Raw genomic sequence first — 24,523 nt, 5'->3', positions numbered from 1 at the left:
CCTCGAAATCCAGCGCAGAATAACTCTTGCCAACAGGTGCTACTTTGGACTGAGTAGGCAATTGAACAGTAAAGTCCTCTCTCGACGAACCAAAATCAAGCTCTACAAGTCGCTTATCATTCCCGTCCTGCTCTACGGTGCAGAAGCTTGGACGATGTCAACATCAGATGAGACGACACTAGGAGTTTTCGAGAGGAAAATTTTGCGCAAGATTTATGGTCCTCAGAACATTGGCAACGGCGAATACCGCAGACGATGGAACGATGAGCTGTACGAGTTATACGACGACATTGACATAGTTCAGCGAATAAAAAGACAGCGGCTACGCTGGCTAGGTCATGTTGTCCGAATGGACGAAAACACTCCAGCACTGAAAGTGTTCGATGCAGTACCCGCCGGAGGAAGCCGAGGAAGGGGAAGGCCTCCACTCCGTTGGAGGGACCAGGTGGAGAGCGACCTGGTTAAACTTGGGATCTCCAACTGGCGCCGAACTGCGAAGGAGAGAGAGAGGTGGCGCACTATCGTCGATTCGCCTATAACCGGCTGAACGGTTGCAACGCCAATCACATACATACATACTAGTAAGAATATTTATTTGAAAAAGAGCTACAGCTGATCTCCAGGAGCTCCTCTCAAAAAAGACGTGTTGCGGTGACCACTATATCTCGGAACTGGATCATTGAAATTAAAAAACCAAACAGATTTCGTTAAAATATTGTTAAATCTAGTAATTAATCGAAGGAATAAGCAAAATAAAATTTTTTGACAAAATGGCGGTTTCTCAAAAAAAAAAAAATCGATTCTTCACCGAAATTTCGGCCTTAAATTGTTTATAAAAAAAAAAAATTTATCGGAGAGAAAAAATCTTCGATTAATTACTAAAAAATATATTTAAGAAGGTCGTGTTAAAATTTGAGACTAATCGGTCTAGCCGTTTTCGAGTAATGTTGGTCACCGACTTTGAAAACACCATTTTGAGAAAAACGCGCTGCCGCTCGGACCTTGTACTTCCAAGCACTCTGAAACGCCTTTTCAAATTTGCTTGTAACTTTGAAAATATTCACTGGAACGATATGGAATTTTCTGTGTGTATTCTTAAATATATGTACATTAAGAAAATGAAATAAAAAAATCGATTTTTTGAAAATTCTAACTGTATATAACCCCTTAAACAGGAGAACCTCAGTGTCTGTGTCAGTCTCTCATATATTTTGAAGAAATTCAAAAATAATATTTTTCTTCAAATACTACATATGTCTCCGTGCCAAAAATGAGGGAAATCGGGTAATAACTTTTTCTAGCTCCCACATCTATACTAATTTTATAAAGAGGAAATGTTTGTTTTTTTGTTTGTTTTTATCGAATAGGCTCCGAAACTACTGAACCGATTTGAAAAATTCTTTCACCGTTGGAAAGCTATACTATCCCTAAGTGACATAGGCTATATTTAGTTTAAAAAAAAATAGGGTTCCTTACCAAAACTCCGATAATGTAAAAAAAAATACCAAAAAACTTTGAATGAAAACTTTTGAATGAAAACTTTGATTGAAGATATAACAAAGTGATGTACTACAATTTTGTAGAACTTATCATTATCTACAAAAAACGTCGCGACATCATACCTCTAACTATTATAGTTTTGTCACAATAAGCGATTTTATATAAAAAAATTAATTAAAATACCACTACTTGAAAAGGCTTTTTATTTATACCTTAGTATTAATCCTTATCGAAATAAATGATTTATTATTTAAGATCGCTTCAAAACCTTTATATAACTTTTTGAATTATTAAATTCTGTCATAACATTCAAAAGATATCACGAGTTAAAAATTTTGAAATTTTTGAATGGTCCTGTGCGGAATTAAAAATAATTGTCGCTTGATAATAATATGATATAAAAATGAATTGCTGTTCGTTTGTGCCGCAAAAAAACGAGAACGGCCAAACCGATCTGTCTTGAAATATTCGTGGAAGGCCAGAAAAAGATTAGAAAGTGAGTAAATATGAAAAAATTTCGAGAAAAATAATAATAAGAGAATTTTATTCGAGTTGACAAGAAAAATGTAAAAGAGAAAACAAAAAATTATAATTTGAAGGTTGTCATTGTTGCTTTGTTAAAATATTTTTGTTATTGTTCAATTGTATAAGGTTGTGTCCATAGCCCAAAACAATTTGTAACAAATAAGGAAAGGCTAAGTTCGGGCCCAACCGAACATTTTATACTCTCACAATTTATTGATGTAATTTTATTAGATAGAAAATAGAAAATCATCATATATAGTATACTAGCAGACCCGGCCACACGTTTTTGTGGCTAAGGTATACATTAAGTTAAGTTGGTCCAATCTTGGCTTCGGCGACGTTATTGATTACTCGAGGTTGATTTATGTTACGCAGCATGATTACAACTCACACTACTTTTAATTGCAAAGTACAGGCAATTTTAAATAGTTTGGGATAATTGGCTACGTCATCCTGGTTAGTAGCTGTGTCAACTCTCTTGGACCGAAATTCTAAATTGTCGCATTAAGATCATCGATATTTTTTTTTACCACCAATATAGGTCATTCAATCAGTCATTTATGGTTATCATATTGAGGTTTCATGTCAGGAAAACTTCTCTTTCGAGTCAATGAAGTGAAAGAAATCTGTTGGAAATGCTATTAATCCATCGAGGTGTCAACTGCCAACTATTTCTACAATCGCAATTTGGTATTGTTGCAAAAACACTCATATGTTAGTTGTTAATTGGCGATTCTTTATGTGTCGCCACAAATTAAATGATTTTAGGCATGCGATTAGCCCGTCAGTAACAGTTGATCCAGGAATAATTGGAAGAGTCTGTTGTAAATCACCTACTAACAGAATCCTGGCTCCACCAAAAACGTTCATCGACAATCAAGATCTTTTAAAGTCCTGTGCAGTACCTCTAACGACTTCTTGAATATTTGGAAAATTTTCGATAAAGCGCTATTTTTGACGATTTTGCTGACTGGTGTTTCGTTCATTTGCAATTTAGGAGTAATTTCAAGGTCGAATGTGCCGTATGTTTGCCTACTAACAGGTGCCAAGTCGCCCCTATTCCCGTTACCCTTGGTGGTGAAAATGAGTGAAATTGGTTCTGGAATTACATCAGCCCTCATATACTATATATGATGATTTTCTATTGGACTTTATGTCGAATATATAGGTAAAATTGTGTGTTATCTTAATAAAATTACATCAATAAATTGTGAGAGTATAAAATGTTCGGTTGGACCCGAACTTAGCCTTTCCTTATTTGTTACAAATTGTTTTGGGCTATCGACACAACCTTATACAATTGAACAATAACAAAAATATTTTAACAAAGCAACAATGACAACCATACATATGTCATATATATATGTATATTACTTTTAATTGTAAGTTATATTAATTAAATTTAATAATAAAATTGCGAGAGTATAAAATGTTCGGTTACACCCGAACTTAGCCCTTCATTACTTGTTTCATCAAAAACTAGTGTTTCGTTCAACAAAAGTTGTTGGTCTGTTCTAACTATAAAATCTATGCAGTCATAATCATAGGTAAGTCATGTCCAATTCAAAGGAAGAAATATCTGTTGTATTAGTCCTTTAAAAAGTATGCATTTTTACTAAAAATAACTGAAAAGTGGTAGCTATAACCGTTTTAGTTATAACATACATACATATATATTTATATATTTGCATATATAAGATGACTTTATGTCAATATTCGAGTACGAACTACAACATCACGTCGGCCCCTTTAGTCATACCAGCCATACTTATCTGACTGGTGTCACAGCAGGTGTGAAATTAAAAAGTCAATTAACAAAAGTACTTAAAATTTTGATTTATGTAGCGGCGTAAGAAAAAAGTTCACCTTACCATTGTAAATATGATTGGATGAAGGGGCAAGTGGCAGCATGTACATTCCTCTCAAAGTACATAAAGATACATATGTACATATATAAATATATATACTCACGTAACGAACAAATATTAAAATTCAAGCGCAGAAGTAGATGCTTGGCCTTTTCTTCAGCGACACGAAAATTATCATTTAAATAAGTCTCGGAGTTTCCCTAAACCGCACGGTCGCTCCCTGTTTGAACGCCAGCCATTGGGACCCCACCATTCACAGTGTACACACAAACTTATCTATCTTATATACTTACACAGTTACTTGTGAGCTGGAAGCGAAACACATTAATTGCTTTTAATGGCTGCCGGCGGTCAAAGCGACGTTGACGGTGCTGGGCGTCAAGTCGCAAATCTTTTAATTAATTTGCCGTCAAGAAAAAATAGCGTACCAATACACACACACAACAACAGCACGTCGTAGTATGCACACAAATGCCTTACAGGTCTTGGTTTATTTATAAATGCATTTAGCTTAACAAAATCAATATTGATTTATTGACAAACTTAAAGTTGTCGACTGCTTCCCATATTTCAGGTGTGTTTGTTGGCCATCTTCTCAGTGAGTGCTTTGTATTAGTTGGTATTATTCTGTAAATTAACGGCATAAATCACTGGAATGCTTTTACTACATACAATAACTTTTTATGTTGCCGGGGAGTGTGAGAGGGCGGGCGTGGCAAAAACTAATACAATAGTTAAAAATGAAAAGAAGTTCGAAAGTCAGCAAAGGGTTTCGCCGTATCGCTACTTCACTTCACTCGCAAACAATGCGTTGGTTATGACCCCACATTTATGGTTGCTTAAAACGGAAATTATAGGTTTGGTTGCGCCGCTCCGTCTTCGATTACTTTAATGTCTCGTGATACAAAAGCTTGAATATTAAGTAATGCGTTACATTGTCTGCGAATTCTAAATCCGAACGAATTCAATACAATCCATACCAATTTTTTTGAAATACTAATATATACATAGCATGACATCTTTGTTCAGCTTTATTGTTGCTGGGGTGGCTTTGGGGGCGTGTGGTTTATCGTAGCAAAGTTGAAAGCCAAGGTGAGCTAGTCTGTTGTCTGGAGGCAACACGCAATTTCATCGAATGCAAGACTTAGCGGAATTAGTAATTTCGTAAAGGTTGATAGCACTTTGGGCTACAATGGATTAGTAACCCGTATGTTGAATCATTCACTGCAGAAAGTTAAGAAAGTTCGTGGCAGCAGTTGTTAGCATTGCCTGTTCTGCGACTTTGTTCTCAATCCATACCAATAATACATACAGTGGATTATGTTCAAATGGGTTGGCTGAGGTGTGTTCTATTGAATGTATATGTATTATTAATTTTACAAACTGAATAATAAAAATTATAAATTATATTGAACACTTTTGTTGCCGAAATTGTGTCAGTCCGCGCAGTATGGGGAACCAGAAAACCCCTTTATGACTTCATTAATCCATTTCAAAGCAATATTTATCTTATTAACCAACAACTTTTGACTACAAGAGTACTAACATGTTGCCATAGAATTATGATATCTTATTCAATCGTTCTAAAATTATTGATCTTAAAGTGACGTTAGCTCTTCTATTTGGTGTTCTATGGGAAAGTGAATTTATGTTTTAATAAAATATTGTGTCTTGGTGTAAACCAGTACCCATCATATTTAAACGTTGCCTAAATAGAGCATTATATATGGAAATAGTCTCAGCTTCACCCGAGCTGGTATCGAAATGTTGGTGGACCGATAAAACAAAGACATTACTCTAGATGGAGATTATGTCGAAGAGTATAATAAATCATTGAAAAAATCGTTCTTTCTGAGAATTTTCGTCCCTTGTAGAAATCTGTATTATATTTACCGTGGGACAATGTGAACATTGCATTTTTAACAATCTAAAATATACTATACATCTGATCGATTTAATGACCCAAATAAATGAGGTTTACTGATATTTTTATCATGTTCGTAGTAATCATTTCATATGAATCCCAAATAATTTTTTCTAAGATCTACATATATACATATACATATGTATGTGTATGTGATTGGCGTTGCAACCGTTTAGCCGGTTATAGCCGAATCGACGATAGTGCGCCACCTGTCTCTCTCGTTCGCAGTTCGGCGCCAGTTGGAGATCCCAAGTGTAACCAGGTCGCTCTCTACCTGGTCCCTCCAACGGAGTGGAAGCCTTCCCCTTCCTCGGCTTCCTCCGGCGGGTACTGCATCGAACACTTTCAGGGCTGGAGTGTTTTCGTCCATTCGGACAACATGACCTAGCTAGCGTAGCCGCTGTCTTTTTATTCGCTGAACTATGTCAATGTCGTCGTATAACTCGTACAGCTCATCGTTCCATCGTCTGCGGCATTCGCCGTTGCCAATGTTCTGAGGACCATAAATCTTGCGCAAAATTTTCCTCTCGAAAACTCCTAGTGTCGTCTCATCTGATGTTGACATCGTCCAAGCTTCTGCACCGTAAAGCAGGACGGGAATGATAAGCGACTTGTAGAGCTTGATTTTGGTTCGTCGAGAGAGGACTTTACTGTTCAATTGCCTACTCAGTCCAAAGTAGCACCTGTTGGCAAGAGTTATTCTGCGCTGGATTTCGAGGCTGACATTGTTCGTGTTGTTGATGCTGGTTCCCAGGTATACGAAATTATCTACGACCTCGAAGTTATGACTGTCAACAGTGACGTGGGAGCCAAGACGCGAATGCGCCGACTGTTTGTTTGATGACAGGAGATATTTCGTCTTGTCCTCATTCACCTCCAGACCCATTCGCTTCGCCTCCTTATCCATGCGGGAAAAAGCAGAACAAACGGCGCGGTTGTTGCTTCCGATGATATCAATATCATCGGCGTACGCCAGGAGCTGTACACTCTTGTAGAAGATTGTACCTTCTCGGTTTAGCTCTGCAGCTCTTATAATTTTTTCCAGCATCAGGTTAAAGAAGTCGCACGATAGTGAGTCACCTTGTCTGAAACCTCGTTTGGTATCGAACGGCTCGGAGAGGTCCTTCCCAATCATGACGGAGCTTTTGGTGTTGCTCAACGTCAATTTACACAGCCGTATTAGTTTTGCGGGGATACCAAATTCAGACATCGCGGCGTAAAGGCAACTCCTTTTCGTGCTGTCGAAAGCAGCTTTAAAATCGACAAAAAGGTGGTGTGTGTCGATCCTCTTTTCTCGGGTCTTTTCCAAGATTTGGCGCATGGTGAATATCTGGTCAGTTGTCGATATTCCAGGTCTAAAGCCACACTGATAAGGTCCAATCAGTTTGTTGACGGTGGGCTTTAGTCTTTCACACAATACGCTCGATAGAACCTTGTATGCGATATTTAGGAGGCTGATCCCACGGTAATTGGCGCTGATTGTGGGATCTCCCTTTTTATGGATTGGGCAGAGCACACTGAGATTCCAATCGTCAGGCATGCTTTCTTCCGACCATATTCTGCAAAGAAGCTGATGCATGCACCTTATCAGTTCTTCGCCGCCGTATTTGAATAGTTCTGCCGGTAATCTATCGGCCCCCGCTGCTTTGTTGTTCTTCAAGCGGGTAATTGCTATTCGAATTTCTTCATGGTCGGGTAATGGAACATCTGTTCCATCGTCATCGATTGGGGGATCGGGTTCGCCATCTCCTGGTGTTGTACTCTCACTGCCATTCAGCAGGTCGGAGAAGTGTTCCCTCCATAATCCCAGTATGCCCTGGACATCGGTTACCAGATTACCACCTTGGTCTCTACATGAGGATGCTCCGGTCTTGAAACCTTCGTTAAGTCGCTTCATTTTTTCATAAAATTTTCGAGCATTCCCTCTGTCTGCCAGCTTCTCAAGCTCTTCGTACTCACGCATTTCGGCTTCTTTCTTTTTTTTTTCTGCAAATGCGTCTCGCTTCCCTCTTCAGCTCTCGGTATCTATCCCATCCCGCACGTGTTGTGGTCTTTTGCAATGTTGCGAGGTAGGCAGTCTGTTTTCTCTCCGCTGCGAGACGGCACTCCTCATCGTACCAGCTTGTTTTTTGTCGTTGCCGAAAACCAATTGTTTCGGCTGCAGCGGTACGCAGTGAGTTTGAGATGCCGTTCCACAGTTCCCTTATACCGAGATGCTGATGAGTGCTCTCAGAGAGCAGGAGTGCAAGTCGAGTAGAGTATTTCGTGGCTGTCTGTTGCGATTGCAGCTTTTCGACGTCGAACCTTCCTTGTGTTTGTTGACGGGCATTCTTTGCTGCACAGAGGCGGGTGCGTATCTTCGCTGCGACCAGATAATGGTCCGAGTCTATATTTGGTCCTCGGAGCGTACGCACGTCTAAAACACAGGAGACATGTCTTCCGTCTATCACAACGTGATCGATTTGGTTCCGCGTGTTTCGATCAGGAGACAGCCAAGTAGCTTGATGTATTTTCTTATGCTGGAATCTGGTACTACAGACGACCATATTTCGGGCCCCAGCGAAGTCGATCAGCCTCAGGCCGTTTGGCGATGTTTCGTAGGAGGATGGGATCATGTGTAGAAGTTCACGCAAGTGAGGAAAGTTTTTGATTGTCACTCACTTGGGAGTGGCCAGAAACGATTCTTCTCCACATGGTTCAAGCAGCTCACGACTTCCGGTTTTAGACCAAGTATCCTCTGGGTAGCCAACAGACATCCGTTTGAAGGCGAGCTAAAGTGAGAAGGCGAAGCCCGCTTATGCGGTTGTGCGTAGGGTTTGGGACCCACCACATAAAAACACCCCCCAATGAAAAATCTACGAAAGCCTCGGATGAGACACCCCCCTTTTGATGACGACCCCTGCAAACGTTTTAAGGATAATGATATAAGGGCATGCACCTGGAATGTCCGGACCCTTAATTGGGAAGGTGCCTCTGCCCAGCTGGTTGATGTCCTCATACGACTTAAGGCTGACATCACCGCCATCCAAGAAGTGCGATGGACGGGACAAGGACGGAAGAAGGTGGGTCCTTGTGACATCTACTACAGCGGCCATATAAAGGAGCGCAAATTTGGTGTTGGATTTGTGGTGGGAGAGAGACTCCGTCGCAGAGTCCTGGCATTCACCCCGGTGGATGAACGTCTAGCCACAATCCGCATCAAAGCGAGGTTCTTCAACATATCGCTGATTTGCGCCCACGCCCCAACGGAAGAGAAGGACGATGTGACCAAAGATGCTTTCTATGAGCGCCTAGAACGCACCTATGAGCGCTGCCCCCGCCACGATGTAAAAGTCGTGCTTGGTGATTTTAACGCCAGGGTGGGTAAAGAAGGTGTCTTTGGCACAACAGTCGGAAAATTCAGCCTCCATGACGAAACATATACATATGTATGTAAACTTAATATGATCCAATTCTTCTTTTGCATTCAAGTGGAGCTAAATTATCTTGCGTAAGTAAAAGTGTCTGCTATAATATATACCATAATACAACAACAATATTCCGATTATTGTCATTGGATTTGTTGTCGAGGTGGACGGCTGTTCTCTGCTTTCGTATTAAAACCTGTGAGTGGCTATCAGAGCGTGGAGATAATACTTGCATGACTCTGCAGTTCAGCGCAGCAGCAGTAACCGATAACCTACTGTTAGATTAACATGCCGTACATTTATATGCACCTATGTATGTACATATGTATATTTTAATCTCTCGTGCATAATATCAATGGCGACTACACCCTATACATCGCAGTCCGTACATCGGATTGCGTATACAAATTGATTAATGATATACGATAGAAAAATGTTACCGGGCCAGATTTGGGGCACTGTACCACAAATCACAAATCACAGAATTATTCAAAGGCAGAACGAAGGGCGATAAGTAGGTACTTGACTTTTTTGTTTTCCTTTCTCGATGACTGTTGTTGCATGTCTCTTTTGCTGTCATATGCATCTACTCAACCTCAAACACATACACATTTATTTTAAAGACAAAATGGAAAGTTAATACCGACTTGCTCTATTAATTAGTTACACTTTTATTGATTATAAGAAAAAATATGAGTGTTATTGCATCGCACCATGTTGCACTGAACTCGTAATGCTTTTCTACCTTCTCCATACTATTTTAATTTAATATAGATACATACATTTCAATAATTTATACTTTACATTCATTAAACATATTTTGCATATTGATATTTTCTATATTTTACGATGAGAATGGATATATGTATTTCTTGAATGTGATATATTTCTTTCTGCTGTCCTATATCTCATTCTTGACCATAGGAACCAATGCAATACATATACACCATAGTTATCCCGCGATTCTTGAAGCATTTGAGGTTCGACACTTTTAATTATATCAATGTTGGTTGCACAGGTCGTACTCCACAGTTGAATACCTTACATATAACAATACTTTGTTGCCTTATCCAAGTTTCGGTTATGTGAAGTAGAACAGTAAGTCTGAAATTGCGATTTTGAAATACTACGACATCTGTTGCAAGGGTCATACGATTTCCTGCATTGCTGGCATGTAAATCATTATTCATTTATATATCTTTCAGAAAATATTTTTCAAGGTATTTAACCAATACTGTTAAATCTCGTATAAGTAAATGCAACAAAACAAAATAAACAAAACTGATTAAAACCAAAGCACCATAACTGTTATAACAGTAAAAAACAAACCAATCATAAACGGTAGTGGAGAATAACAAAGTAGCGGCGAGTTTATTTGTTTTGTGCGGCTCGTTTGCTTTGTTGCCACAAGCATTAAGAGGCGAAGCGCTGGTATCAACATCATTATCGGCCACGAGTGGCACGGTGGCAGCAGCAAGTGTCGTGCCACAAACGACATGCAACTGCATTTAAACAAATATTCACTTGAACACATACATATGCATATATAAACAAACTATTTCGTATTAGTACGTCCCTAGGTGCCACAATGAAACGCAAATGTACAAACACATCTCCCGTCATCCGCCACTTGTCGTTGCCACACCTTCATCTCCACCCGCCCTAACGCCACAACGCCCCATACTTTCAACACACATGAGCTCGATCGCTAACTAGCGTCGTACTGCTCGCTTGCCTCTGGGGTATTTTGTTGTTGTTATTGCACCAAATACCGCTGAGGCAGGCAGTCGGCTAACGCCAGCCGCAGAGCCAACACATGCGTGTGTGTCTGATTGTTCGGTCTGCCCTATTGGCGTGTTATTATTGAAATTAAATTAGCCTAAATTGAATTGAAATGGTCAATAAAATCGCATGCTTACATGTCTTTGCTCTTCGTTGACGCTGCCGCCGACTGACTGACTGACTGACCGTTGGCATTGTTCCCATTATTTGCGTCGCGTTTGCTTTTGCTTTTACGGTTTGTTGTTGTGTCGTACGCCGATTAGCAGCTGTTAATGAACGCATGGCATGCCAGCAATGCGTGCGCGGCTCACCTGGTCCGTATCGCATTGTGTACGCTCATCAATTTGGAATTCGTATTGATGCGTCAACAAACGTCGACACACATACACCCATATTGCATTAAAATTCAAATTAAAAATTTTAATTTCGTTTTTCAATAAAACTAGTTTGTTTTTAATTCCTTATCTTAATAAGGGTTAGCTTTTAATTAAAACAAAGAAGCGTCCGATAGTTTGAGGTCAGCTAATTTGTGGCTATTTTTGTATGCGATAAGCCATCTAAATCCAAATGGTAAGTTGATAAAAAAATTCAAATTTACATTTGAAAGAGTTAGCTATGTAATAGATAACGATAATAAAAAATAATTTGATAATTTGCCTATCCCAACGCCATAAATAAATATCAGATTTTCGATATAATGAGATTTCTGTTTTCCAGTTAGAAGAGCTATTCCAATTTATAGGGGCAGAAAGAGCATCCAAAGTGTAAAAATTGTGAAATACATTCCTCCAATGTGCATCTTCCAGATCTTTGAGGAGTAAACAATATAAATAAGATGGAATTGAAAAAAAAACATGTGAATAATAACTGCTTCTTTAACAAAATAAAAAAAACGGTAATGCTTAATTATTACCAAGCTTTTCCAAACTATTAACCACTGGAATAGATATATTTGCCAAATTTTTGTAGATTGTCGCAATTTCGCAAGATAACTTTATTTTGTTATTTAATACAGTTGGAATGAAACTCTTTTATATAATTCCTTTTAAACAGTTTCAAGGTGACTCAACTGTGCAACAACCATATACTATATGCTCTTTTTCAATTTCACACATACCCAATTTAAGTTTTTAAAAAATCGAGATCTACAGTGGAACTTCTCTAACTCTAACTCAATAGTGGATTATAGAATCCACAAAAAACTTCAAGTTAAAGAGAGAGATTTACACCCTGTTTTATTTATTTACTTCGCATACTTTTTTGTGGAAATGTGCAAAATATGTATTCGGCAATTTTGTTTGTTGCAGTTTGTTATTGTTTGACTGTTCACATGACTCGTCTGCATCCCATGCCTTTGTTACATGTTTTATGCAATGCATAAGTAAAATTTTAAATTTTGTATAATGGCCTGGTCGAAAAGTTCGATTTATGGAACGAAATTTGTTTGAAATTTTACTTCTATTGCCAATTCAAGAGTTTGAGTTAAGGAAGTTTGATTTATGGAAGTAACAGAAACAAAATTTTTACCAGTGAAGATTTAAAATTACGTAAAAGAAATTTTAAAATTTTATTAATAGAAAAGAAAATAGTTTTTTTAATACTAAACATTGACTCTGTTTTGTTCTAGAAAATTCTGCCTAGATAAGTGAATTGGATATTAAATTTAATTTCAGTAGAAATGAACTACAAACTAATCCAATTAGAAGTTTTACTAGGAGTATTATGCCGAACATTTCCCTACGGCTAGTTAGTGTAGGTGGATTTATAAGATTTAAACGACTGGCATATATGGAGGAAGGTTTAGCCTTGAATCCCATTGCAAATGGAATGAACAGGCTCTAATTTAACAGAATGGATTTGGTAGGACGGATTCCAGAGCAATACATCATATTCAATATTGGGGAAACAATTATAAAAGGTCTAAAGGTATATTAAAGCTTTTAAGGCCGTTGTATTAACATAAATATTAAAACCAATCATCATACTAACTCCCAAACCAACAAAGCTGAATACTTTCTCCAAATTTAAGTTTTTTATTTGATTTGTGATAATAGCTTTAAAAAGTTTAGGCCGATTGCCGACAATTGAGGATCAAAATTAAGTCTTATGCAAGGGAATTATAAACGACTTGACCCCCATATCATGAATCTAATCGTTTCTGCCCTTGTTGTTGACTTTTTACCGTACATTGATCTATAATAATGAAATAACTTGTAAGATGATATAGAAATAATATTAAAATAGCTTTTTAAATTATGCTATGAATTCAGTAGTTTTAGTTTAGTTATCTAATTTGTCGTCCGCTTATATAAATTTACTGCAAGTCCAATTTGATTATAAGACACATGGGATTTTTTATTATTATAATGTATTTCAAATGTTCTACCTGACGAAATACACAGCTTATACATAAACCAAAACAAAACAGTTACTACCAAAATTCAAATTCTTGCCCATTGATCAAATTAAGCGGAAAATCGTTAGGTCTGGCATAAAGCCTTAATAACAACAGTCATTACAAACTCAACCGTCATCCACGTCATTGACATATGAAGGCCTCAGTTATGACTTGCTAACGTTCGCACTCATAAGTAAGTTGAATGAACTGAAGATGATAATCTTGCTTGTGTCACTTAAGCTAATTACCGCTGGAATCCTCTTTCAGCGAAACATTAAAACCAGTAGAGCATTAAAATGCCAAATACCAAAGTAATCGATTTCTCTATAAGTTAGTTTCAATTTGAAATAGAACGTGAACCATAAACAAGTACATACGCATGTGTCGGTAATACTTTCCGTCTATTGTGACTGATCGCTGAGGTTGCAATTGGAAATACAAATTCATACAAAACCTGATGTCATGATTCCACAACAACAATTCTATCAATACAAAATCGATGGTAGAGAAGACAATCATTTAGGTATGTAATGACATTTCCCATTTGTTAAGGCCAAAACGATCACGGTAATAGCTCAAAAGCAAAACCACAGCAACATAAACGAATGCCTCAACGCTGCCAATAAATCGGATGACACAGCCGCAAGAGCGGACTAGAAACATTTGTTGAAGCGTGGCTTGTGATGGGAAGAACAATGTCGAATATTTCAACCAGCGCATTTGGTGAACGGCGAGCAGTTCCTGCAATCGCAGAAACATTTGTCCGTAACATTATGAATGCCAAACAAAGTCAAAACATGTTGGCAGACGTAACAACACAATAAATAAATGTGTACGATCGGCAAAATACGTTGGAAAAAATCACGAACAAATAGTAGGACTTGTAGAAGAATGCAACGGCAATAGATATAATGGAAATAAGTTGTCAGCCTGCGATCTGTGAGAATAGAACATGCAACGGGTCTCACAGAATACAAATAAGAACGATCGCGAAAGCGAATTTTAAATGATCGAAGAGTGATTGCACTGCAGTACGCTCATTCACGTCGACTGCCAACGGCATACAGTGATCTTGTCGTTCGAAAGGAAGCGGAATTGGCAACGAGTTGGCTGGCTACGTCTTCACAGAACACTCACTTACAACTCGTTTTAAGCATCATTACATCACGTGTGCGCATATTTTACGTCAATACAAGGAATCAGCGTTGAAGTGATCAAATATATGCATGTGGATGTCTTCTGCAAATGGAATTATATTGGAACGCATCGGAGACAGGGGAGTCTGAGTCTTTAGATACAAGGCAAACATAAATAAGTTTGAAGTGCTTTCGATTAACCAGTCGGTTTGAGCAATAGGGTTACAAAAGTTAAATCATTTTACAGAGATATTTAGTGCTCGTGCATTCAGACAGTCACTGTAGAGATGAGCCAGATTGTTACATTTGTGTTAAAGCTTTGAAATGGCTTTTAAGTATATTTGGTAGAATATAGAATATATTCAGAAATTTATAAATATTTTATAAAGCAGAATATCCTATGGCATTTATAGACGAGTGAGAAATGAAGGGCCAATGCACGTATGCATTGCCAATAGAGTACCATTAGATACTGGAAGGGGCCCGTTAAATCAAAATATCTAAAAAGTTTGCTTAGTTATCTTTGTTATAATCTGGCAACATCACCTATCCAAATAATAATTTTTAATCTCGATACATGTTACATGACAATCCTGTAACGGCAGTGTACTCCATCAGTTGTTGTTTGTTGCAACCAGTCGAGCTGTGTAGCTACGTTTTCGCACGTATTCGCACAAAAAAATGGAGAATTAATGAAACATACCTAATATAACAAAATAACAAGCTGTATGGAGGAGTAAAAAGTAATATGACCAAGTAAAGAATAATGCGCTTGTAATGCCAAGATTTATGGACACTCCATTTCTAGATGAAGACGAATCACAAATACACACTCCTTTCGCATTTCTCAACGCGTGAAATACTCAAAATGACATCTTCAGTAACATCTTCTTCTATTAATGTATCCATATTTGTGCATAGAAACGTGCAATTGTAAGAGTAGAATTCTCGAATCTTGTAAACAGTATTAAGATTAATGAGTTGTCCATGTATGGCCGTAAGGTGGTTTGGCTTGTAATAGTCAAAGTTCAGACTTTCCCACCGTGAGAGGTAACCTGAAAACCTTCTTTTCACAAACAATGCAAGAAATGCCCTCAGCATCTCAAGCAGTGCTAGATTTACTTTCATACATATTTAGCTGAATTGCACTATTGTAACTGCCAATATCCTATCAGACAAGTAGCAAAGCGGCAAGTGAAAGAAACATTGCATAAACATTCAACTTACAAAGCGTACATGCTCATAAAAACAGCTACGAACACATTGTAGAAAGCGGTAGGAATCTAAACGTGCCACGAGTTGAAGTATGGACGATGCAACGGTTTGTAGTATTACCTACACTTCCCGCAGAAAGCGACACAGTGTAATTGCCAGAAGATTTATTTATACTACCTCCCGCACGTTGGCCGTACAGTAGGTAAGGTATGCATATTCCGATTGTTACCCAGTAAGCAATTTCAAAGATCTGTAAATGCAAAAGTATACAATAATTGCTGAGTTAAACTTACAGTATGTTCGGAAGGCTTCGTCGACGCTATCTTTAAACTGACGCTTGGTTTTAACATCCTTATTTTAACAAAGACAAGTTGCTCTCATGTAAAGATTTCATTATCTCGGAAATTTTCTTCGTTTAGAACTAAATAAATTTCTTACGGAAAGCAACATCATCTATGAATACTAATCGGTATTACAAATAGTTTTATTAACTTGTCTAGCTTACTTCTAGCTCCTTTATGACTCCGTTACATGATGCCTTTACTACATTCTTGAAGGTACTGGTAGGTGTGAGTACGTAAGAAACGTGATATTTGACTAAAAAGAAGAAACAGTACGACAATTTGAAAAATGAAAATTTATATTACCAATCTTAACGAAATCAGGAATTTAGTGGACGTCATAATAGGCCCGATTATCACAGTTTTAATATATGATACGTCAGATCATGTATGACCATATATACATACTATATACCAATTAATGGCATGTTTCATTGAAAAATTGTGTGAAATAGAATGTTGGAAAGCTAATTAATATTATGAAGTTTTGAAAATGAAAGTACAAATATTAGGGATAGTTATTATATATATCCTTCTAATGACTTCAATAATTTTTCCGCATCATAAAGTTCGCCGGATTGTATGGATTCAGTTCAATACCAGCAAGAAAGAACTATGTTCAGTACTCAACTTCTTTTTACTCATTTAATTTTTTGTCTCTTTCTTATTGCTTGCTGGGTGTTCATCTTCTTATTCGCATTTGCAATTGTAGACAGTTAAAATCGTATAATAAGTATGTGTATATCTACTCGTATATACATATATAATTTCGAAGTTTGCCTGTTTGTGTGTGTTGGCATAATATGTCTATGGCGACGTTTTTAGGTTAAGACGATCCTTTCTAACAATTGCATTGCAAGCGCAAGCAACTACAAATATCTGCTGTGACGACAATAACCCCATTAGCTTGCCCTCGCCGCTCCCCTCTGCATCCACCCACATGCGCACTTGCATAAACACAGAGAGAGAGATCATACATAGCGCAATTCAAGCCACGACACGTCACCTTCGTGTTATTGCCGCAGTGCAATACGTGTCGCTGACATTATCGCTGCTGCTTAGTCTTCTTCTTCCACCGCTGGATCTGGTGCTTTGGAATCGAAATTGATGTGCTCGCGACCGCAGAATACGGCCAAGTCGTGATGGCACTTTTGTGGCATGAAAATTCTCACGAATTTTTTATGTAGCAAAGCGTAAACGCATATCTTGGCGTAGATAATTTTGTATATTTTTTGGAGCTTAAATATGCTTTAAGGCGACTTTTAGTTGGAAAATTGCGACTGGATAATTGTTTTTGACATTTCAATGATGCGCTGGCATTTGAAAGTAGGTTTCATTTGAGAATGATAATTCACTTCTTGCGCCAATAAGAGCTCTGTATGAAGTTCTACAGAGCTTTCTTTATGCGAATTATCCAAACACCTTTTAAGAGCGACTTTACGATTGCCTTCAATAATGAATTATCATAAACTCGGCACTGGGATGTAACCAATCCAGTTCCCTACTTTAATTGGACCTGAAACACCCACCCAAATGACATACTAAACGATTTAATTGCTTATTTCCACTGTCGAAAATTGATTACCCAGTTTAATCAAACTTGTGCCATAAAATATACACACGCACAACTGCACATCAAAAAGACCCACTTAAATGCCAACCAGCATCTTTATCCACTAATGTCTCGCTATTCATCCAATGCATAATTCCAGCTCTGCGCACAACACTAGGCCAATCGGTACATGGTTTGTCCCACTTGCACCCAGTTGCAGACAACTCATATTTATGCCTTTCCACACCCCTCCAAACGTTTGCCTCTTCCAAGATGTATTGCCTCGCAGATGATAATGAATGCAATTACCGCAATTTGTTTTTACTATTACGACGTAAATATGCAAAAGAGGGCCGAACTTGGCTGCAACGAGTGAGTTAGTAGACAAAACCGCCCAGTCAGACAACCAGCAAGTAAAGGCTAGAGCAACGAACGTGCCGACAACAGCAGAAGACGAGCGCCTCGGTGCGGTCAACCCCACCAACGACCGTCCAAAAGGAATGCTGTTAGCAAATATAAACAACCAGCCCTACTAAGTTGGTGAAAACATATGTTTGTTGTTTATTGCGATTATGTAGCTTTGGCAGCAGGTTGACCCCCAATGGACTGCGAGTCAAACCATTTGTGTGCAAATCGAAACCTCAAAGTATTTTCGGGGAAAACTAAACAGTTCTTTAGTGCGGCTTCCGAGAGTTTGGCTTGCTTTAAAGTTTAAACTATGCTTGCTTACTAGTGTTATGGCGGTTCTTTTGAGACTCAACGTCTTGTGTGTTTAAGGGCTAAATGTTTACCCTGGACAGTGGACAGTGAGCTGTTATTCGCTCTTGGCTAAATAAAAATTAAATTATTATATTAGATTACAATTTGAGGATTGCACTACGACCTAGAGTATATTGTGCCTTCTCCAATTATCACAGTATATCATCTTATCACGTGACGTTAAGAAACATCAACTGTGTGCCTGGGCTGATGAACGCGATACCAACTCTGTGGGGATACAGAGTCCCAATGATCTGATTCCTTTTCTTCGCGATCGCCGGATAGTCAAGGAGTAAGTGCTCAGGTGTCTCCGCTACTAGATCACAGAATCGGCATTGAACCGGCGAGTAGATTCCTAGTTTGTGCAGTTGGCCAGTGTCCAGAGTAAAGTGCCACTGTCTTGTATCAGCTTGTTTCTAGGGAGCGCAATTAATTGTTTGAATCTTTTAAGGCTATATCCTCAGAGAAATAGTTTGGAGTGGCGAAGTCTGTGTAAATACAGCCAGCAGCGATTCCTAGTTGCCCATTCTTCTTCTTGTATACGGCTTCTAAGGACATGCAATTGAGTGTTCCGACTCTACGGACCTGATAGCCGCGGCCTTTTTGCCAGTTGGACTGCAAGTTCATTACCTTGTATTCCTTTCTGTCCTGGTACCCAAAGCAAGGTTATACTGTTTTTGTTACAAATTAAATGATAAGAAGGTAGTATTAGTTGGGTTGAAAAAGCCCTGTCGTAATGTTGAGATTTCCCCATCATATGGACGATATACACTGTTTTCATTACAAATAATAATATCTTCTATAATAAAAAAGAAAAGATAAAGATAAAAAATTATTTTGAAAGTTTCTTCCAAGTTTAAGATAACTTTACGGCTGTTTCTAAATAAAGATAATCCAGTCTTTGTCAATTGGATATAGAGCGGTCCTCATTTTCTGCTAAAAACTCCAACAACCAATTTTATAAACTTTTGAGTCTCTTCTTCTTCAAGCCCTTGAACACTCACATGGTTGAGGTACAAATGATTTAACTCTTTTCTAAGGAATTGTAACCCCATATATCCCGATACTTAAACATCTTTGAATCTTCTATCAAATATATAATATTATTATATCAAAGTCAAAAAAGGTTATGTAAAAGAAGGAAGTCAAATTCACAGTTTAGTGTGTAACTATATTGAGTTGAAGAAATATAATTATGCGCTAGGTTTACAAGAGCACATCAGCAACATAGGCTTTTTACGCAATCTGAAATCACTGTGCAATACCGTAATTGCCACTATGTCAACTTTATGTCAAAGCCACACCACTCGCATGTATTTGTCAGCATCTGGTGTGGTCACTATGGAAGCCACAATAATTAGCCATTGACAGCAGTGAATATGAAGATATTCGGTAACCTCCTTGGGAACCGCGTACGTGACATTGGGTGGGATTTTGGCAAAGTGCAACCAAATAAATTAAATTTTCAACGAAAAATGCTTCTGCATGGCGGTGAAGGTCGTAAAGTTTCACTGAACTGACATTTTTATTTATAAGCAAGAATTACGATCTTTCACGGAAATCTGTACTTGAGGAATGCAAATGCATATTAACGAAATAATGGCAGAAACACTTTTTACAGCTTGCCGAATTGCAAATGAACGGTTAGTTGCATGCAACGGATGTTTACCGAGAGCGAACCGCAAACTTTTTATTCCCACACTTGAAGGAAAAAAATCATTAGGAGCATTTTAGTTGTCAGCTAAGCGAATGAAGATTGCATAAAAGCACAAAAACCAACAACAGCAACAAATATAAAATGAAGCAAACAAAAAAGCAGTGACAATTTTAGTGAAAAATCGAGAAAATTGTGGGACAATTTCAGCTCGGAGCAGAGCAGTGGAGCTGTCGTTGTGGCAACCGCAACAGTTTAAAATAAATAATGTTGCACAGCACCGCGCAGCTTTGGTAAAAATATCAGCAAAAACAACTGCACAGCAGCAACAAAAATAACAGCAAACACATGAGCGATAATGACTGGGAAGACGAACGAAAACTCTACGTTGCACAACAACAACAACAACGCCAGGCACAAATATTGCACATGTCGGGGTGATAAGTACCAGTACTTATTGCAGTGGCTCTGTGTTTGTGTATGTGTGGGTGCATGACTTACATACACAACGGTATTTATATATGAGAACGCCAAGTGCCGGCAGCGTGTGACCTTACAGCCAACCGTAGTATGCAGCATGTTGCAAGTACTATTATTGCTCCCGCTGCTGCTGCTGCTGCTGTCACTTTTATATATGCGCACACACACACATATGCATATATTTATTGTACTAACTATACGCTCCCCAAGTGGCCGTTACTTAGTTTATTTTGCTTGCTGCTCCACTTGCTATATTTGTTGTTGTACCTCGAGTTGTTTGCGTTGTCGAATGCTATAGAGAGCACTTGAACGACAGAGTAACATACATAGCAGCGCATATATACATGCACACATACTGTAATGTATGTAATGCTGTCGTGGACCCTAGCCGACGCAACCAGTGTTCAAAGCAATTTGTATGACAGCGCATGCTTAACAGGGGCAACAACTGACAATAACAAATACAAAACAAGTAAAATACTAAAAGAATAACAAAATATATGCTTTCCATTTCTCTTAGCTTTTTTCTATGGTTTTTTCACAGTCAACCGAGCAAATGATGGAAGTTGAAGGAAGTGTTCTGCTAAGTGACAAGTGCATGTCAAAGTTGCAGTGCATTTCCATCATATGAAGGTGGCATCACTGCAGCAATACTTAAGTGCGGTGAAATCAGAAGACATATGAATCTAAAAACAACAAGAGGATAATGAATTGCCATGAATTCTAGTCGCCGGCACAACAGTTTTTATTTTATTGTATTTTACCTATCTCATTTCATACTTTCATTATTAGTTATTAGCTTCAAAATAAATAAGAGAAGAAAGAGAAAATCTTTAAATCGAAATTAGACGACGTATATTTTTTTGAAGGATACATTTCAAGTAACTAATAGTAAATAATAACAATCTAATGACACAACAGGCTTACATTTCACAATTTAGGCTTTGATTGTAACCCTTTCCATTTTCTGGGAGAATTTCAACTTTCAAAAATTAGTTGTGTAAATAATTTGGATTCAAAACGAGTAAATCGGTCTACAACCCGTCTACTTCTCACTCTTCAAACAACTTATGCTCCTAACGTAAGGCACCTCTAGTTCGAAAGTAATCACAATCGGTTCAAACTCAAACCTAACCTGAAGGCACTATTTGAAAAAGGTTTTATGCCGAGATCTTCTTTGGTGCTTGAATTAGTAAGGTGAAAAGATCTGATGAAAATGAGCGTGGTTGTAGTCCGATTTCACTCTTTTTCAAACTGTAACATAAGAATGTCACGACGAATACTTTCGCAGGAATAAGAGTTCAGCCACCCCCTTGTCTACTTCTTATACTGATTTAGAGAACTACCTACGCTTAAATCTGATGATATTGTGTTTTTGATGAGATATAAATCTCACTTTTAGTAGTTTTGATTTTAACTTTAAATGAGGACGAGTTTTGAAATAATTATTCCCAAAAAGACTGTTTGATATTTCTTAAGTAGTTTGGGAGATATGGGGATATTTTTTCAAAAGTTTAAGGCAACAAATGCTTCTAGCTACTATGATCTTCATCCATTAGCATAATTTGTAACAAATAGAACTTCGGAAATCCTTTCGCTTCGTTATCTTAAACATTTGATACAGATATGTATACTCTTTTCTTTTGCCCAATATATGCAAACCTATAATTCTAGAGATAATGTTTCAAAATATACACTGTTACGGAGTTCCGCTCAATATCGTAAAACCTTATTGGGAGCTTAACAGAGAATATAATCATTCATACATAGGTTCAAACATCAAGATCGTATGCTGTGCATATTGCTATTCTGCAGTATATTTGGTAGTATACCTGCTCTTTATCCCAAAGTATACTCTCGCTCTTTATCCCAAAAGCACAAAAAAAAATCTACAACAGTTTTTTAGCAAAACTATTCTGTTGTGGCCACCCATGAAAACGACTCGGAGGCAATTTCAATGACGTCTTACTTACCGCACTCATTTCAGAAAGCAAACAGCGTTTGCAAAATAATTTGCGCCCAACGGGTTTGTATGGAAGATTCACAAGATACTCCGTCACACTCTCAAGCAGCAAGCTGTAAAATAGCAACCACAGATAGCGCAACCGAGAATCTAAATTAGTTTGAGGGGTTGCCACACATTTGCATGCATAGCAAAGTATATTTACTCGCAATATGCCGCGTTTGTGTGAATAATTGCTTATGTGATGTGCTTAGATTTGCGTGCATTTGTTGGTATGTATGAAACGCAGATAATCCGAGAAATGACGGCAAATTGCGCGCAATTCACTGATAAGAATCCACATAAATTATGAAGTGGCAGCGATTATTACTATAATTTGACCTAAACGCACTCGTAGAGGCAATATTTGCTATATACATATATGTACATATGTATTTAATATGGCATTTATAACACATTTTACGGGCATTTAAAGATTCCTAGAAGATATGAAATCGCGATTTTGCAGTGATTCCAGGCATTTCAATCAAATGTTCAAACACGAAATTAATTTTTCTATGTACATACATATATATACTAGAATTTATGTTTTTTTATTTGTATATGTATATATTCATATGCATTTATATGCACTTCATGTTTCTCCTACACTCGCTTCAAACTTTATGAAAATATTTATAAATACACAATGCGGCATGCAGTAGTCAAGTATAAACTGTTGCAACAACAGAAACAAATAAATATTCATATACACGTTGTTGATGCCACACACATACATATGCACATACAATGGCTTTGTACGCACACACACGCAATTAAATATATGCGGATCGAGGCAACAGCAGTTTGGAAACACTGTAGCCGGATTTTAGCTGAGGCCAATGTTTGTGGCCAAAAAGTTGATTTTTATAACTTCAACGGAAAAATTATGAATTGTTGATTTTAACTAGCAACACCGGACGTACGCGCATAAAAATAACGCACGGATACGAGACGCGATCTCAAAGCAAATGGGGGGACTCGACACCCCACCGACGCGCGTAAGAAATCTTGTTGCACATAAAAAACACAAAAAAAAAACAAATTTTGCGTACACTCCGTCGCTGGATTCACTCACAATACGCACTCCACTTCGGCATGAAGGAGTGTATGCACATTTGTGTGAGGTAACTTATGTGAAATGCATTTAGTTGCAGTCGCCAGTTGCATTCCCCATCGTTCCGAAAATAGCAAAATGCTGTGCGAACATTGCGTACTTGTACACTTCAATCCGAAACATGTGCAACAAATGTTCTGCACATCCGTCGTAAAAGTATTAAAACGTTGGCACTCCTACATACTCGTACACATACAAATTATTAAAAACTCCAAATCAAAAATAAATATTTTTCACTTCAAATCGCTTTCGCACAAGTCAATACGTATTTCTCAGCACTCGCAGCAATCGAGCGCTTTACCGTAATTCAGTCGCACAACCGCGCGTCACGTTTGTTTACACGGAACTGAAGCCCGCCGGATCACATATCGCAGCTCGCGATCATCGCCGACCCTCTTCCTCGTCTGTGTGCTATTTTGCTTGTGTGCAGCTGTGGAGACTCCCCTTTTCATTTGGACCCTGTGTGGTAGACAACTGGTTTGGCTACACGTGCTGATCGTGAAAGAGAACTAGCCTAAAATGAACGCGAGAGCGAATGAATGAATGAATGTTTATTTTCATATTTGCCGGTAAAATTAATTATTTGTTTACATTCATTCTGTGATTAAATGCAGTGAATTACTAGTACTTGTACTCTCTGGCTATTCGGTTTATTCTACAGTCCAGAAGAAGCTCTTATAACTCAGAGAGCTCCCACAGAGCATAATATTTTTGTTTATCCAATAGTTGCTTCTTAAAATTAAACGAAGTATACCGGTAAAACAAGAAGGTGAGGTGTAAGTAGGACTGTGTTAATCAGAAAATAAAACAAATCGATAATTACTTAAACAAATGTGCTGAGAAAGGCAATAAAGATGTGTAAA

The 24,523-nt window shown here is 37.9% G+C and overlaps 1 protein-coding gene across 9 annotated transcripts in view; it reads right to left on the bottom strand.

Moving 5' to 3' along the window:
- LOC105212871 (neural-cadherin) overlaps window positions 1-24,014 on the bottom strand; it is a 246,526-nt gene extending 222,512 nt beyond the window's left edge. For 6 of the 9 annotated variants that reach the window (XM_054228303.1, XM_054228308.1, XM_054228304.1 and 3 more), the window contains exon 1: window positions 22,515-24,014. The gene's annotated coding sequence lies outside the window, so the exon portion shown is untranslated. The remainder of the gene's footprint in view (window positions 1-22,514) is intronic. The other 3 variants (XM_054228306.1, XM_054228310.1, XM_054228311.1) reach the window with 1 other exon arrangement.
- Between the last annotated feature and the right edge of the window lie 509 nt (window positions 24,015-24,523).

Source organism: Zeugodacus cucurbitae, chromosome 3 (genome assembly GCF_028554725.1).
Source record: "Zeugodacus cucurbitae isolate PBARC_wt_2022May chromosome 3, idZeuCucr1.2, whole genome shotgun sequence".
NCBI lineage: Eukaryota > Metazoa > Arthropoda > Insecta > Diptera > Tephritidae > Zeugodacus > Zeugodacus cucurbitae.
The sequence above is the reverse complement of the archived record's forward strand: the minus strand, read 5'-3'. Positions and strand labels throughout refer to the sequence as shown.